This window comes from Erpetoichthys calabaricus, chromosome 11 (genome assembly GCF_900747795.2).
Source record: "Erpetoichthys calabaricus chromosome 11, fErpCal1.3, whole genome shotgun sequence".
In the NCBI taxonomy this organism is placed as follows: domain Eukaryota; kingdom Metazoa; phylum Chordata; class Cladistia; order Polypteriformes; family Polypteridae; genus Erpetoichthys; species Erpetoichthys calabaricus.
In genome coordinates this window covers 82,974,115-82,992,549 of record NC_041404.2, presented here as the reverse complement: position 1 = coordinate 82,992,549, position 18,435 = coordinate 82,974,115, and the positions used below count along the sequence as shown (strand labels likewise).

General features: G+C 38.7%; 1 protein-coding gene across 1 annotated transcript in view; it reads right to left on the bottom strand.

The window, feature by feature from the left end:
• cxxc5a (CXXC finger protein 5a) overlaps nt 1-18,435 on the bottom strand; it is a 296,926-nt gene that overhangs the window by 98,748 nt on the left and 179,743 nt on the right. The gene's annotated exons all lie outside the window — the stretch shown is intronic.

The following is an 18,435-nucleotide window of genomic DNA, read 5'->3' as shown; positions in this document are numbered from 1 at the left end:
CCCAACTAGTCTACATGTGTTTTGTGGACTTGGAAAAGGCATTCGACCGTGTCCCTCGGGGAATCCTGTGGGGGGTACTCCGAGAGTATGGGGTACCGGCCCCCCTGATAAGGGCTGTTCGGTCCCTGTACGATCGTTGCCAGAGCCTGGTCCGCATTGCCGGCAGTAAGTCGAACCCGTTTCCAATGAGAGTTGGACTCCGCCAGGGCTGCCCTTTGTCACCGATTCTGTTCATAACTTTTATGGACAGAATTTCTAGGCGCAGCCAGGGCGTTGAGGGGGTCTGGTTTGGTGGGCTCAGGATTGGGTCACTGCTTTTTGCAGATGATGTTGTCCTGTTTGCTTCATCAGGCCGTGATCTTCAGCTCTCTCTGGATCGGTTCGCAGCCGAGTGTGAAGCGGCTGGGATGAGAATCAGCACCTCCAAATCCGAGACCATGGTCCTCAGCCGGAAAAGGGTGGAGTGCCCTCTCAGGGTTGGTAGCGAGATCCTGCCCCAAGTGGAGGAGTTCAAGTATCTCGGGGTCTTGTTCACGAGTGAGGGAAGAATGGAGCGTGAGATCGACAGACGGATCGGTGCGGCATCCGCAGTAATGCGGGCTCTGCATCGGTCTGTCATGGTGAAAAAGGAGCTGAGCCGCAAGGCGAAGCTCTCAATTTACCAGTCGATCTATGTTCCTACCCTCACCTATGGTCATGAGCTATGGGTAATGACCGAACGAACAAGATCGCGAATACAAGCAGCTGAAATGAGTTTCCTCCGCAGGGTGTCTGGGCTTTCCCTTAAAGATAGGGTGAGAAGCTCAGTCATCCGGGAGGGGCTCAGAGTAGAGCCACTGCTCCTCCGCATTGAGAGGAGTCAGATGAGGTGGCTCGGGCATCTGATCAGGATGCCTTCTGGACACCTCCCTGGTGAGGTGTTCCGGGCACGTCCAACCGGGAGGAGGCCCCAGGGAAGACCCAGGACACGCTGGAGGGACTATGTCTCTCGACTAGCCTGGGAATGCCTTGGGATTCTCCCGAAAGAGCTAGAAGAAGTGGCCGGGGAGAGGGAAGTCTGGGCATCTCTGCTCAAGCTGCTGCCCCCGCAACCCGACCTCGGATAAGCGGGAGACAATGGATGGATGGATGGACAAATCTTTTGTTCTCAGAGTAAATATACATTTCAGTAACAAAATAACATATGTTTAATGTACTCTATATGCATTTCATTTGATTTTTTTTAAATAAGCTGTGATGTCATGCAGTGGTTAGAGTTGTTACTGCGTATCTCCAAGGACCAAACTTCAGTTCCTGACTGAGTCACTGCAGGTGTGAAGTGTGCACATGTTAGTGAGTATATTCCCGGGGCAAACATGTCACTTTTCACATTTTAAACAAAGTACATCCCATTTAGCAAGTGTGTGTACAGTATGTGTGTGTTTATGTATGACCCATGCTAAACTCATATCCCATTTAAAGCCAGTTCTTGCACTGTGCCTTATGTGGCTCCACATGAAGATGTACTAAATAATGCAAATGATATGGAATTCTTTTATACATTAAGTTTGGTGGTTTCAGTGTATAAAAAAATAAGGCAATAATTGACAAAAACTCAAAAAGAACTGAAAAAAAAATCAGTGATGAAACTGAACTTTTCTTATCACTTTTGTAATTGACATTACCAAAATAAATATTCTATAAGACTGAGTATTTCTGAGGTCTACAGCTTTGTGTGGTGGGAATGGTTTTCACATGCTGTTTGTCAGCAAGTGTCCTTCGTAAATGCCATTTAGAATCACTGTGTACTGAATTTAGAGCTGCAGTGGAGTCTGTAGAATATAAAACATGAAATTTATTTAGGTTTATAAGTTTATAAAGTCATTTTTGTCACATGTATAGAGTACAGCAAAATTCTTGCTTGCATGTGCTAATCAACTTGCAAGACACTGCCACTGTCCAGCACCATGATTATGCAGTAACTACCTTACCTTGAAACATCTCAGTTGCTTACATTTCTCAAAACTGCTTGAGTCAATTCATCATCCTAATGGGGCACAGCTTATTCTGGCAGCTCTGGCAAAACGCAGGAAGGACAAAAGCCCATTGCATGGCCCATGCATGCACACTCACACTTGATAAACATAAATTGATATAATAAACATGTCTTTGGGGATGTGGTTGTAAAACAGGATTACCCAGAAGAAGGCCCATATAGACATGAGAGAACATACAAACTATCAACAAATAATAGTTGGCTGTGAGTTTCCAACCGAGGACACTGTATCCCACATACTGAACCAATCAATCAATTAGGTGCCATTTATGAAAGTTAAGGAGCGATAGCTCAGGACACAGAAGGGTAACTCAAGCAATGTGTGCTCCGTAATTCCCCACCTACAGTACATGCCATGCTATGGACACAGAGGAGAGACAGTGATTTGGTAACTGAAGGGACATACTCTCCTGACATGTGCACCTACAGCTCAATGTAGGATTTGACCAGCACTGCCCACAGACCATGGAACTGGGGGACCACCTGGGTCATGGACTGGCTATTCTACTTTCTACTGTTTTGTGACAAGAGAATTTCACACCATTGGCCCAGGAAGAAAGATGCTTAATATATATAAATAAAGCTCTTCCTAGCTATATTTTCAACTCATTTGAAACCTTCTGAAAGTATTGACATGGTAATTACAATTCCCATCATGCAGCAGGAATGCACTGGAGCTGGAGGTAGAAAGCCATTACAAGGACACACAAAATTTTACATCAGTGAAAATAAAATGCAGGTTATGTTTTTCTTCTCGACTAATTTGGATTACGGCTTGTGTCTAAGAGTTTGTCATTTTGTCTCAATGTCGGCTTGTTTAGCGACGAATTTCTAAAAGACAGATTTTCCCTGTTTAATTTCATCTGGAAACATTTATGAGAAATGTATGGGTCCAAAAGTAGTGCCCAGTGTCTGGGGCTGGAGTAATCATATGGACATGGCCACCAAAAAACCTAAACACGAAACAAGGGACGTACGTTTCACAAGAATGTTGATGGCTGCATGAGGACATCTGTATTAACCAGTGGGATCACACAAAAAAATAAAAGTTAAACAAAAGCCTCTGAAAAAAATAATAATAATAACTATTAAGTTCCCATGTGGGTGTTGAACTGCCAGCCACCCAGGCTCTGCATTATCTTTGGTAGTGCCAAATGGGCATCAACAAAGCACAGGCATAAACTATGCAACTTTATGGATGTGACTTTCAAACAAGCTTGTGTAATTGCGTGTTGAGACCATCAGATGAATCTTTACAGTGCCCAAAGGTTTTGATATTGTGAAGAATACTGTGATATTTCATGTCTCTCTGTTTTTATAGTAGGTCAAGTTCACTTGATTAGCTTTTTTCTTACGACGAGTGGATTACTTCTGTTAATCTGTAAAACTTCGTAATCCTGCCAGGAATTTGTACCTGATCACCAGTTTTTCTTTGGATTTCTTCATTGAAGACTGAATCATGATTTTTTCAAAAGAAATATCAAATACTTTTGGTCTTCTTCCCAAAACTCGGATCAGTCACTCTTCCTTTTGTGTGTCCACGAAAAGCTTCACAGCTTTCCATTTAATGATGAGGCAGTTATAAGATTAGGCTTCAATTTCAGACCAGCATCAGCAATTTTAAATCAACATTGAATGAATCAACTTTGAATAATCCTTAAAACAACTTTTAATACCGCCACTGTTACTTTCTCCTGTAATAATATGGAGACTTACAATGATGCTTATGAACCAAAGCCCCTCCCAAGGTGCTAGGGTTCCTCCAACAGGGGTGGGTAGTTTCTTTGGAGTTTGCACAATCTCTGCATGTCTGTTTGTGTTTTTGTCCAAGTATGCTGCATCTTTACATCTAAATAATATGCATACTAGGTCAATTTTGGAAGTATGTCCGAGTGTGCTGTACAATAAACCTGAGGTTTTTGCATTGCGCCCGATGAACTTGTCTTTTTTTGCTTTGTGCCTAATGACACCAGCATAGGCTCAAGTCACCTGTAACCCTTAATGGGATTAAGCAGATTTGGAAATGTACTGATGCATGCAGTAGAATAATGATGAATTACTGTATGTGTAACATATTTATTAACTTCTGTTTTATTTTATTTATTCTATTTTATTTTAGGTACTGCATCTATTACTCATTTACTACTGTGTGTTGTACATGGCTGGGGGTCAGACCCGGCCGGGATGCCTGGAAGGACTGGATCGTGGCATATTTGTCCTCCGGGCCACGAGAGGGCAACCGCCCTGAAGTAGAAGAGGCCCACGGAAGGCGAGCACGGAGGCTCAAGACCGTTGGGGCCTCTGGTCACCGCTAGGGGGCGCCCTGAGCCTCATGGAGCCCAGGACTTATTTACTTCCGCCACAACCATGGAGGACGATCCTTCCAGGATCACCCGGAGTGCTTCCGGGTGCTCTCCTGATGCTTCCGCCACACCAGGACATGATGTCATGTAGAGTAGCTGGAGCTCATCCGGGTGAGGATAAGAGGGGCCGCCTCCCTCCAATCAATGAGCTGGAGTCGGGAGCAGGAGCAGGACGAAGCTCCTGGAGAGAGAGGACAGGTGGCCCAGGGACAAGGAGAGAGAAGGCCCAGGAGAAGGGAGACTGTGGCTACAAGCACGTTGTTAGTTGTGCGGGACTGAGTAGTGTTGTTGTGTGGAGAAGAAAATAAAGGTATTTGGATAAAGATGCAGTGTCAGTCTGATGGTGTCCGGGCAAACTTCACATGTGTAACAAGACCTTAACAAACACTTCTTTGGATCTTCATAACACTTACACATCATCAGCGTGTATTCATCTCTGCAGTGTGACCTACTAACTTCACTTTATATAGGTGGCTGAACTAAGATAACATTTCTCTTGATATTACATACTTAGTATAAAACCTGTGAATCCCCCATATTGACAAGTCATTTTACCATCATGTCAATATGCTACATTACACAGAGATGAATAACCTATCTACTGGTATTTTATGTGTTCTGAAGACCAAAAGAAACCTTTGTTAAGGTCTTGTTACATTAGAGAAAATGAGTAATAAATGCATTTTTACAGTACCTGAACTAAAGTGTTACCAGATTATGAAGTTTTTTTTTCTTCAAAGTGCTCATTATCTGTTTGAAACCTAACAGTTCACTCCTTATTTTCCATAAGTAATAATCATTTATTCAATCTGCTAAGACATTTAGATTTATTCAAAAGTCTAGATTTTTAAAGGCATTTGTCATTTTAATGCAAATGCTACAAGACACAACCTTACCTTGAATGACGCAACAGTAATAAAAGATCAGTCAGACACTTCTCTGAAAAAAGTGGCATGTTTCAAACTGGCATGGGTGACAGGGTCGCCCAGCTAACAAGAGGCTGCCAGGGACATGAATGCCACTGAGTTGGCAAATTGCATTTATAGTAAACCCTGGTGTGATAGGGTGGGGGTTGGGTGTGCATGCGTGTGTGTGTGTGAAAATGTGCTTTTTTAATTGCAGAGTGTCCCAGATACATATGCTATGAGGATACCAGAGGGGAGGCAGTGTGAAAAAGGTTGAGAGTGTCTTCAACATCTCTAGCCGGTGGCTGACACAACAAGCATTACCCCCGACACACAGAGATAGTGGAGACGTGTAGGCACATTCTGGGAAAATTGAGGCCAAGGTGTCTCTTTTGGAAAGTCAGAGAGAAGAAATAAAACAGAGGTAAATGGACAGAAGACCTCCAGTTAGCTAGATAGCAGCACACTGTCCTTCCCCTTTAAGAAAGTAAGCAAACCAGACCCTTTCTGAAAGACAGAGCCCTTTAAGGCTACACGGGGCTCATGGAGTCAGGGACACCAGGGGCTGCTAGAAGGAACTGGTGCCTCTCATCTCAAGCTAAGTTCAGGAAGTGTTTTTTGGGGCTTGCCTTAGAGGTCACCTCTGAAGGATATCGGGGATGAAAGCTTACTGGTGGAAGGTAGAGAGTCAAGGTTCAAGGCAGAAATGTGAAGAGCTTAGGGAGGAGGCTTTGAGGGTACTTGGGACATGAGCAATAGGATGACCTGAATCATTGGATACACACCCCTGTGATAGTTGTGCTCCACTAAGGGGCCGTGAGGGCTTCCATTCATTTATTATTTCCTTTATTAATTTGTTTTTCACTTTATGTGGCTCTCCTTTAACATAAAATGGACATGTCTTTAAAAATATAACGTTCATGCTGTACACACAGACATTTGCATGCTTTCAATAGAAATGTTTGACTTTAGAACATGTACAACTAGATAATTATAAGAAGATATTATGGATAGCTTTGTAAGGCTCACATGTAAATGGGACCTTCCATACCTTGCTACATCATTCTGCAACAAGTGCAATCGGTTAGTAATGCAGATTGCAAGGTATAACAGCATAAGTGTTTCTAATTCTAAAACATGTAACTGACTGGCATGGGATATAACATGGATACAGAAGTCTAAAACTGCAACATCACAGAGAAGAAGTCCTTTTGTTTATGTTTTTGTTGAATTTCTATTCACATTTGTAAACAAACTTAATTGGACATTGGGATTTCATGTGTTATGCATTAAACTTACTGCTTGAACATTTCAATAGCAGTGCAGTTGTGAAAACACTGAAGAAATCACCTTGGCATTACTGTAGGTGTTTGGAGATGCCAGATTAGCTGCCCTCAATTACTTTTGTTAAAAAAAAAAATAATCCCAAGTGTGAACATTGTTATTCAGTCAGGCATCAAGACCAGATCACCTTGCTTTTCCTACAGGATGGCTCAGCAGGTAGAAGAAGGCACACAGGCCTTTGTCCTTGCTAGTCTTTCTCTGGGACATTGGCTCATGCTTCACGTGTCTTAGTCTCTCCCATCAACAAACAGTTTATCTCCCATTATACCATCTGAAATAAAAGCCTGGAACCTGACATGATATGAAGGTTGGGGTATGATTTATTTTTCAGCACACTGTTAGAGAGTGTACATGAAACATTTTATAATATTTTGATAAACATTGAAACTCTTGCAAAAATGACAAAAGAAGAACATTAATTTCACAAAGAAACACATAAATGTGAATTGCACAGCTTTCGTCTACAGATTATGCCCAGGATCTGCTCTCAGCCTGGCACTGACAGCTTCCTTCAGGAGGTGGGCAACCGGCTCATGCAGAGAATCATTCAGGGACCACAAAGAGGGAGTCTTGCCCTGCCAATCTGCTTCCACATGTCAATCTCTGTGTGGCAGAGGTTCTGTCTTCTATATTCCTGCAGCGGAGAATGATGCCCACAATCCAGATGGTGCCATCTGTCTGCCAAAGCCTGCCTACCTAGATGTCACAACAGAAGCCAAAAGCAGTCACAGGCGAATACAATAATGTGGCCCTTTAATAAAGAAGAAGAAAAAAGGAATGTTGGCGTCAGGTTGCTTTGCAGCATAAATCTTTCTGTCTTAGAATATATTTATTAGTGCAGGTCATGGAACAAGCCTCTGTGGATTGTAAAGAGCTGCTTCGTCAGAGATTCTGCAACATTTAAGTTTGGGGGGCAAATTCCTGCCGGTTTGATCAGGCAAATAAGGTCATTTGCAAAGAAAATGGAGCAAAGTTTTAATCAAAGGCATGTTAGAGCACACAAAACGCATAAAGGTCAATGTGGGTTAGAACGTTTTATCTTGATTAATCCCCTTCGTGTCACTAGACTGCAGATGTGTGAAGGACTCAAATTTAAGTAAAACTGAAAACTGCTAATGAAAAGATTTTTTTTTTCCTTCCTTGAGGCAAATCACCATTCAGACATTTGCACATTCATGAGTGCCGAAACGTGAAAAAGATGCCAGTAATCTTTGAGCTGTTTCTCTACAATTAACCTCACTTCTTTGGTGAATGTTCACAACATGTGAAAACTTTGGGTGTGATGCCAGTCTCCCATGTTGGAACAAGGGAATATTTTTGGATCATACAGCCCCTGCAGAGCTTCTGTCAATTCTGGGCTAGCCTCTGCGACGAGCTGGCAAGCGGTGTGTGTTTCACAGGTGATCACCACCATCTAGCCTGTCTCGACATGCATGGTTCCTGATGGAGGGATGAAGTGTCAGCACTAGGGAAAAAATCCGAAAACAAAAGAGCTTGGGTTTGCCGGCCCCCATGGGCATATCTGAAAGCAACACTGTCTGTGCATAAGTTGTTGCCATGTGCACATCTTTAGGTTTTAATAATGAGCGACCACACAAAGGATTTAAATTAGATGAAATTTATGCTTTCCTGTCACTAAAACACCTAACAGATGTGTGTTTTTCTAGTAATTCCTTGAACAATGCCACTATAATGGAAATAAAAACCTAAGTAGACGCAGCAGGCTTACAAATACAGCAATTCAGAAACATTTAAAATATTACATATGTTAATTTTGCTTTGTATACCTGAGTTTTTAAATATTTACACGATTAAAACATTGTCCTTTGGACATAATGCTTGTCCAACATGACATTTTAAATTAGAGATCAACAATAATATGACAGTTTCTTTAAACATTTAGGGACAGAAAATATGTTATCTTATCAGGGTAAGCCTTGGAGATCTTTTTTGATTTTTCTAATGCAATGGAAGGTTACAGCCAACTCCAGCACTGTGATTTTCACACTAAACCACACATGTGAAAGCTGAGCTCCTTGGTAATGAGATTAATGCATGTCTGAGTTCCCTGTGGGGTGTTTGCCCTACAGCATCCAGCGAAGGAAGGTTATTATCAAGACAGAGACACAGCGTACACTGGAGCTGCCACTAGGCTGCATTAGCGTGTAATCAACAATAGCGTAGAGGTGGAACTTGGGGCAAGAGCTTGCAGGCAGTTCAAGACTGTGGTCAGAGAGCTGGGACAAAATCCTGTGCTTTTTTGATTGACTCAGACCTATGAATGTACAGAGAACTTTATGATAAAAATAAAGGAACTTCTTACTGAATACTGTGCTATTGAATGAGGGTCTTAAAATATGGTAACACTTGACATATTTTCCATTGCTGGCAGGTTGTACAGTTTAAACCAAGTAAAGAACTGAAATATAATGTGATATATATTTTGATATATTATAACCAACAACATAAGTCGCCTGTTCTTTTTATAGTTTTACTTTTGATAAATATCTACACCTTAGTGTAGTGTAGTCTTACCTGTGCTTATATTTGTGAATTTCCCGTTGGGATTAATAAAGTATCTATCTATCTATCTATCTATCTATCTATCTATCTATCTATCTATCTATCTATCTATCTATCTATCTATCTATCTATCTATCTATCTATCTATCTATCTATCTATCTATCTATCTATCTATCTATCTATCTATCTATCTATCTAGAGTTGCCAGTGATTAGTATATAATAAAAAAAAGCCCAACAAAACCTGCCCAATTTTCCTTCTCCTTTAACTTTCCAGCAACACATTTCTTTCACTACCTTCAAATTAGAAACTTTCTTAGACAAAACCTGCCCAATTTTCCACACCTTGCAACTACGTCTATGCCGGAAAAACTATTGATCAGTCTTGAGGACTCTATAATATATAAAACCATATTACAGTTAGTGCTGGGCGGTATACCGGTTCATACCAAAAAAACGTTTTTTATTTTTGTTATGATATGGATTTTTCTTATACTGCAACACCGGTTTAAATAGCCTAAACAACATTCGGAGCATGGCGGAGTGGGAAACTGTTTAAGGGGGGACCTTTTTCACTGCTGCACTGCTAAACACGAATGCAATGGAGTACATGAGTTAGTGGAGGTATTGAACGGTGAAAATGGACAGAGAACATTCTGAAACTGAAGCTGTAGCAGATGATAAAGTTGAACATGATTACACAGAAGAACTTTTGCCAAAAAAAGGAGCTGTGTCTGTTGTCTGGAGATACTTTGGTTTTAAAAGGTCGGACGTGGACCATTATGTTCAAAAGTGTGATTACTGTTTCTATACTACTGGATAATACTGCAAGCCAAGTTGTACTTGGTTTTTTTTTTTTCCAATACTGTGTAATGTACCTGGGTACTGTGTAATAATGTGAGGACATGTTGAATTTATTCTTGACATTTCCACTTTAATCTCGACGCTTTTGATGAGAATAAAGTCGACATGTTGACTTTATTCTCGTAATTTGTCATTAAAGTAGAACATTGTAAACTAAACTCCATCTTAAAATGAATATTTAATTTACTAGATTTTCTCTAACCCCATCATAAGTTATGTAGCACATTAAATGCTTTGTGTTAAGTGTTCCCGGAGCCATGGTAATCGCTACATACTTCTTAAACTGACTTCCTCTTGCACTAAGAAGAGGCGCAGGCAGCAATCACCACACAGAATACATTAATTTCATGATATTGCTGCTCTCTGAACATTTAGAATGCTAAGATAAATACTTGATATCATTTTCATGATGAAATGCATTAAAGCATGTATTAATCATGTGGGGGCACGGTGGCATGGAGGTTGCACTGCTGCGTCGCAGCAATGGGGTCCCGGGTGTTCCCTGCCTTGAATTTGCATGTTTTTCTGGTGGGTTTACTTGGCGTGCTTCAGTTTTTTTCAAAGTCATGTAGGATGTGGAGTTTTGTTCTGCTATATTGACCCTGCTAGTTGTATGTATTGCTCTGTATTAACCCTGCGATGTGCTGGTGCCCTGTTCAGGATTTGCTCCTGTCTCGCACACAATGCTTGCTGGGATGGGTGCAACCCTGAATGGAAGCCTTAATTAAACATGTATAATGAAAATTTTTTTAAAGTTCTGAACATTCTGTGGTCTAAGTTTATAACTAATTTTAATTTCACAAAGACTTTTATTGTGTGGTGATTGGTTATGTGGAGAAAGAAAAAGGAAAGATAGGAACTGGGGGTTTGGTACGTCAGACAGAGACAGCACGCATGCAATAAAGAAAGCCTGCTCAGATGAACATCCATTGAATTCTGTGTTCGTGTCTCCGACCACCAGATCACGAACCCAACATTTACACAATATTTAAGTTAAACCTGTGCGATACCCATTCATACATCCAGTTTTTTAGAGCCTTGTCACACCTGCCATAAAGTTCTCTACACTGAACGTACACCTGGGGACCCCTTACTGCGAGGCAGCAGCACTACCGTGCATATTTAATATCTGCTTTAATGCATTTCATCATGAAAATTTATCTTGGCATTCTACATTTTCTGAGAGCAGGAATATCATGAAGTGAATGTATTCTGTGCAGCGATTGGTGCCTGCGCCTCCTCTTAGTGCAGAGGAAGTCAGTTTAAGAAGTGCGTAGCAATTAACAACTGGGTCGGGGAACACTTAACACTAAGCATTTAATGTGCTACATTAACTGATGACAGAGTTTGAGAAAATCTAGTAAATTAAACATTGATTTTAGGATGAATGTTTATGACACTCTACTTTAATGACAAAATATACTATGAGAATAAAGTGGAAATGTCGACTTTATTCTTGACATATAGTTTTTTGTTCTTCACTGTGTCCGTATTTTTTTTCTTCACCGTGGCCTTAATACGATTCCGTAGGGCTATATCACAAATAGCATTATAAATGCAAGTTGCAGTTTTATTATTTATGTATATAGCTTAGCTTGAAGCAAGGTCCATATTAATGCAATTTGCCTTAATGATGGTTCAGTTGGTAAAGATGTCATCACCAAGTTGCACTTGTTTTGTTTTGTTTTATTTTATGTTAATTTGGTGAATACTGTGTAATGCACCTGGGCTTGAAGTCTTGGAAGTAATATTATTATTACTGGAAGTTGCACTATTATTTATTTATTGTCATTACTTATTAGTTTAAATATTATGCAGTTTAATGATGGAAAAGTTGTTTAAAAAGTCACTTTAACGTGTCAGTGGACAGAGATTGTTAACATTAACAGAAAGTGTAGTTGGTTTACAAAAAATATTTACTGTTTATTCCTTGACTAAGACATGATCAGAGCAATACAACTTTTGACAAGCACCTCTGGATATTTTACTAAGTCTAAATGCCTCTTTGGATGGTTGAAAAAATGTTGTCAAAATTTTAGTTTAAGTTGTTTACAAACTTTGTTCAATAAAAAGGCTCTACATTTTGACTGCATCTGTCATGCAATGTGATTCCTTCTCTTCATTAGTGCCACCCACTTAAAAACTATCACTTTATGGGGCCATGCAAACCTGTATTAATACTTGTGTGCACATTAAAATGTTTTTTTTTGTACAATGTACAATTCTCATGACAGTGGAATAGGTTATTCTTAGCCAGTAATTGCAGTGGAAAATGTGGTTAAGATCCACTCATGCATGGGAAAAAAATGCCGTCCAATACTGTGAAACTGGTATAATTTTGAAAAATGCCGAAATATAGAATTTTGGTCATACCGCCCAGCGCTAATTACAGTCCCTCCCTTTCAAAGATACCAGAGTACAGTAGGAAAAGGATCTCTCACTCAACATCTCAGAAAAGGAGTGGAAGGCAGCAATGCACAGAATTCACTCGAGCTCCATATGCACAAAGCATACAATTATTCAACTTAAAGCACATCTATCTCGTTTAAAATTGTCCAAAATATTTCCAGTGCAAGATCCAACCTGCGAACATTGCAATCAAGTTCCAGCCTCACCGGGCCATATGTTCTGGGCCTGCACCAAAGTGACATCATTTTGGACCAAAATCTTTTAATGTCTTTCAGACAGCCTTGGAGTCACAATCTCTTCTAATCCATTAACAGCTGTGTTTGGTGTACCTCTAGATGGGCTTATAGTGGAGAAGGACAAACAAACTGTAATTGCCTTTACTAACTTTTGGCACGTAGACTTATCTTGCTCAACTGGAAGAATCCTAATTCACCTTTTTTGAGTCAGTGGGTAACTGATGTTATATACTATTTGAAATTGGAAAAAATCAAATTCTCACTTAGAGGATCTGTACACAACTTTCTGAAAACCTGGTAGGATCTAATCAACAACATTTTAGAATAAGCATTTTAATTGAGGAAGTGGATTCTGTCCCCTTTTTTATTCTATTTATTTTTATCTATTTACTTATTTTTACTAGTTTAAAGTTTTACTCTGCTGGCCTAGCTCTCTTTCTCTTGGATGGGGGTTGATTTGCTTCAAACTTAGCTTTGTTCAACTTGACTTGCTTTCATGGAATGTTATTTGATTTTAATAAAATCAATAAAATGCTAAAAAAAATCCAACATTTGTTAATATCTTTTAGCTTAACTTATCTGTTTTAAAAGTGAAATGGTATTCCTAAAGGTAACTGTTGACATGATTTCAATGGAATAGTTATATTTACACATTTACATTGCATTGAAAGCACAAATACAGTAAATAAGTCCATGCCACTGAACAAGGCAATATTTGCCTTAGTATAAATTAAACCCCTTCATCTTTTTCTGAAGTGGTCTTACCAGCTACATTATCACAAATGCACAATATTGTAGCAGCTCCAATCTCAAAGTAGGTCCCAATCCTGAATAGGATGTTGTTCAATCCCTGGATACACTCACATGCATATCTCCATAGAAAAAATCAAGTGTCCTCATCACCAGTACCTCAAGAGAGTTAAATATTTAATTACACTTGCATTAAATCAACCGGGAATTTTATCCATAATGACAGCAAGTCATAAATGCGTATGGTAATACAACCCGATTTACATTTTTCCATTGTATGGTCTTGCCATGTTTACTGGTCGAAAGGCTGTGAACAGGCTTAGATGGGACTTGTGTTTACCTCAGGGTATGTTCACATCTAACCACACTACATCACAATGGTCCAGTTTACTGTTGACTATCAAACTAAGATGCATATTTTTAATATGTGGGATTAAACCAGAATACCTGGAAACAATTAGCGGGCTGTGAACAAAACCCTGGTATGTGGAGCTGAAAGCCAGCCTTGCTATATATTTTAGCCATTGTGCTGCCCAAAAAGTACAGTGCATTCCCAAATATGGTAATTAAATCGGCAATAAGATGTTCCAGTTAACTACAACAAAGTTTACAGATTAAAGTAACTGTCAATGTATGTATATTAGTGGCAGCAATTACTTGCAAACACTTAGATACTTACTGTATTTCACATTTTTCAACTATATTCAGCAAGTCTTTGGACAATGCAGTGCAAAGCTTGCAAAAAACAGAATATTCAAAGATTGCTGAAGTCAACCAAACATTGCTGAACATAGAGCAAGTTTTTCAAAGTTCCTTATTAGGGCAAAACCAGTTCATTCTTATATTAATAAATTTACTTAGGAAATGGCAGGTTTTTCTGCAATAATTAGTAGACAGACAAAATAATGAACACATCAAACCTTACTGCTTTCACTTGCCAGCCAGTCAATCAATCGATCAATCAATTTCTATTTTATATAGTGCCTTTCATAGATTAGGCTGTCATAACGTGCTTTACATACCTAACAAGCTAAAATTAAACAGTTAATAAATAAGCTTTAAAATACTTGTCACTTTTGTAGAATGAACTTTACATGGAAAAAAATGAATAACTTGAGGTGATAGGTTGGCAGTATTAGGATTATTATAGTGGGTACAGAAAAGTGAAACAAGAATGTAGTTTCAGTTAAACTGATTTATGTGTGCGCTAAAAGAAGTAAGTCTTTAAGTGGGATATGAATGAGTTTGTCCACTCAGGTGAAAGAGAGTACTAAAGAGCAGGGACTATACAGCTGAAAGGGCTGCAAAATTGGCCATTGGAATTGTGAGATGGCCTTGCATCAGAGGATCTCAGTTGTTTTGCTGGTTGATAAAATGGAAGTAATGATGAAAGGTACTATGGGATTTAGAGATTAACAGCTTTTTAAGAAGGAGAGTTTTAAAGAAAATGTGATATTACAAAGCTATCCAGCGCGGTCAGATGATGTGGAAGTTAGCACTTAATGTTTGCTTTGAGTCAGAACTCCAGCTGCAACCTTTTAAACTTTATTCAGTCAATCAATACCTGAAACAGGAAAAGCAATAAAATGTGTATTATGGTAATACAGTTAGCAAAAGATGAAGTGATGAGGAGAATGAGGAGAGTTATTTCTGCAATACAGAAAGAGACAAGGGTTAGACTCCGTCAAGTTGTAAAATGACGTCCAAATATCTGCAGAGATGCACTTTGTAAAACTCAAATCAACCCCAGGACTGGTGACAATAAGTAGAAGGTAGAAGGTTGCAGGAGCCGAAACTGAGTTAGAATTTGCAAAGCTGGTTGAACTGAAGAAGTTCTTTGTATGAATTTATTGGGCATTCATGGATGTACTGTATGTTGTTTAGGCAGGCAATGAACTTGACTAAATTTGTTTTGCACCTTTGGGAAGACCCTGGGAGAAATAGGTTGAGGTATTGTCAGTATAGAAGAGAAACATTAAACTGAAAAACCAGGTAATCAACAGACAGTATGTAAATATTGTACAAGCAGTGAACCTTGAGGAATACCACAGGAGACAGTGGCTGAAGATAGCTTGCTTCATTACCAAACACAAGCACCTGCTTAAATCTTGTGAGGTAGGAGCACATTAAGCAGTAGCAAGATACAGTATATCCATTGTAGATTCTAAAGTGTTGTAGTAAGTTTTATGGTCAATGCTGAAGGTCATTTTAAGACCAGGAAGAAGTGTAGGGAGGCACCCAAACATTCAGAAACATTAGAGATAGAAACAGAGTAGAAAAGTGCAAGAATTTGGTGAAATGACAAAATGACAAGAAGAAGGCATGCTGATCTTAACATATTTGACAGAAGACCGAGTTTAGAGCAGATGAAAATTTGCTTTTTTCCACATGTGCAGAATCTGGTTAATCATCTAAGTAACATACAAGGATTTCCCCTCACTGATCACCTGCGAGTGATCTATTTTAACCTGGCAGCAGGAGATGCATGCATGAAATGTCGGAGTTAAGAGGAATAGACTTGTTTGTGAAGAGTGAGTCCAGATGATTGTCATTTGATATCCAGCCTTCGGCCAAGGTTCCTGAAAGTTTGTATTTCACCTGTGTAACAGAGACAGAGGCACGACTGATTCTTTGGAAGTAGCCTGGTCTTGACCAGAGCTGCCAGTTCTGCAATATGTCATTGTGGGTGGCTTTCTCAGCAGTAGATGGTGGAGGAGGCGAGTGGAAAAGAGGCTACGAGGCTTGAGATGCGTGGGGTGGACAAGAGTCTCTTTAGATGACAGATGACAGCAGTGACACATTTAGATGATAGGAGATAGCAGTGACACATTGAGACTGTACTTGGAAAAATAAGGTGGTTGAGAGGTTACAGACGAAAGTATTTATCTAGGATCAATTGTTAATCTATATATAAAAATAAAGTAAGTTTTCATATCAGTCCGCCTAATACTACATGATCTGTGTTGCTTTAAGTTGTTTTTATATAATTGTGTGTTATATTACTAAAATGTCTCACATACAGTATACATTTTTTATAATGTCACTCTCCTAATATCTTCAATAAACAGTTAAAACAAAACAGGTAGGATCAATTGAAGGATTTCAAAAGAATCCATATCTTCTGATAGTGTGGAAGGCGTTGAAGAATCCTCTTACATTCCACGCAGAACATCAGAACTCTCTGCATATTTCGTTGTGTCAGCAACATGTAAAACCAGAACACCTTTTGTACATTGGTGAAATTAAAATTCCCCATTCATCTGCAAAAAATCCATGATTAAAAAAATTCTGAAATTTTTGTTGATGTCACCATGATAACTAGAAAAATGACAAAGCAAAACATTTTTACTCCCCAGATATCTAACGTACCAAATTAATTTTCACTTAAGCTTTAAAAGCTGCAATTTCTAATTAAAATAACATTAGCAATGATGATAAATAAAGGTTCAGATTAAGATTTAAATATAGAAGAAACAGGCTAATGCTTTTTCTTACAATTACATAAATATTACTCCAGAATGGAGAATAAACATGCTGTATACTACATAGTTTATTTATGCATAGACAAATAGCAATACTGTTTATTAATAATATTGACTAATAAATATGAGATTAATTACTACACCTTCTTCTGTTTGCTAAGGTAAAAATTAAACTATGAAATGCACCTGGGAGAGAATTTCTGCTAGTATTTTAATAAAACAGAACAAATGTATCATCTAAAAATACACTAAAATTAATTGACCATGACTCTATGCCTGCATATCCTTATGTTTTCCTAGATTTTAAAAAAGCCTGAATAGGGAATGATATGCCTGCTTACAGTTATAATCACAACACTAAGACAATGCAGCTATAACTTTTGTTTTACAGAGAAACTGACGTACAAAAAAGTTTTGCCTTACCCTTAACACTCCATTATACTTGAATATAATTTTAACATATTATAACACTAACATAAAGACTTCAGAGGAATGCATATCCTGGCTACACATAAAATACATTTTTCAGAGTTTTTTAAACAAACTTTTTTATATTAGTGAATGCTGCAAGGCACCCTTTAGAAATTGGTACAGTTCATTGCTTGACAGATGATATAATTATATAGTATGTAACTACCTTACTATACCACATATGGTTAAGCTGGAAAACTAGGCCTGGCTGGATCTGATTTAAAAACTATTTAATTTTGAATAACTATGTTGTAACTTATACTTTTAATATGAATTCGTTTACGTATTAGATTGTTTTTTCTGTGTGAAACATGTACAGGTGTTATTATTTTAAACTACTTGAAAACTATATCGATTAAAGATCATTTTAATTTAACTACAAATCATTGTTTTGACCTACTGTGCTAGATATTTCAGATGCATGATTTGAGAAGGCAAGCTGCATTATACAGGAAATGACCTCAATTATCACCTTGTACCCAATGTAGTGGTAAAACCAGCAACGGAAAAACCTCCAGTTACACCTTAGACAGACCACAGAACTCGACTGGGTGTCACGTACATGACCTGTAGGGGGAAAACAGGAAAGGAGATGCATCTTTGTTGGAGACCTACTAGAGAAGAGAAGGACCTGCGGATATACAAGATGTGGATACAGCATAGAGGACAATTCCAAAGCGTTACACAAGTTTTTAAATTTATAAATTATTCATTTACTTTTCTCATAATTTGACATTGTGTTATTTGGTTTGCTTATTGTTTAAATGTTAACACAAGCAGACTTACCAATACTTCAGAATGATCAAAGATTGTGTGATCGGTTATTTTTGATTTACTTATTTGAATTTTCCTACTCTATATTCAAAGTACATTACTTGCTATATGTTAACATTTATTATTGATAGAGACAGTTCAATAAAGTTTTACGCGTCTTTCAAGGCTGTCTGGACCTGCAGCAATGGACCAATTGGTGTAACGGTGTGGAGATGACTTGTGAAAAATACTACCCTTTTTGTCACGCTTTTTGAAACAAATTTTATTTTTATAGAAATT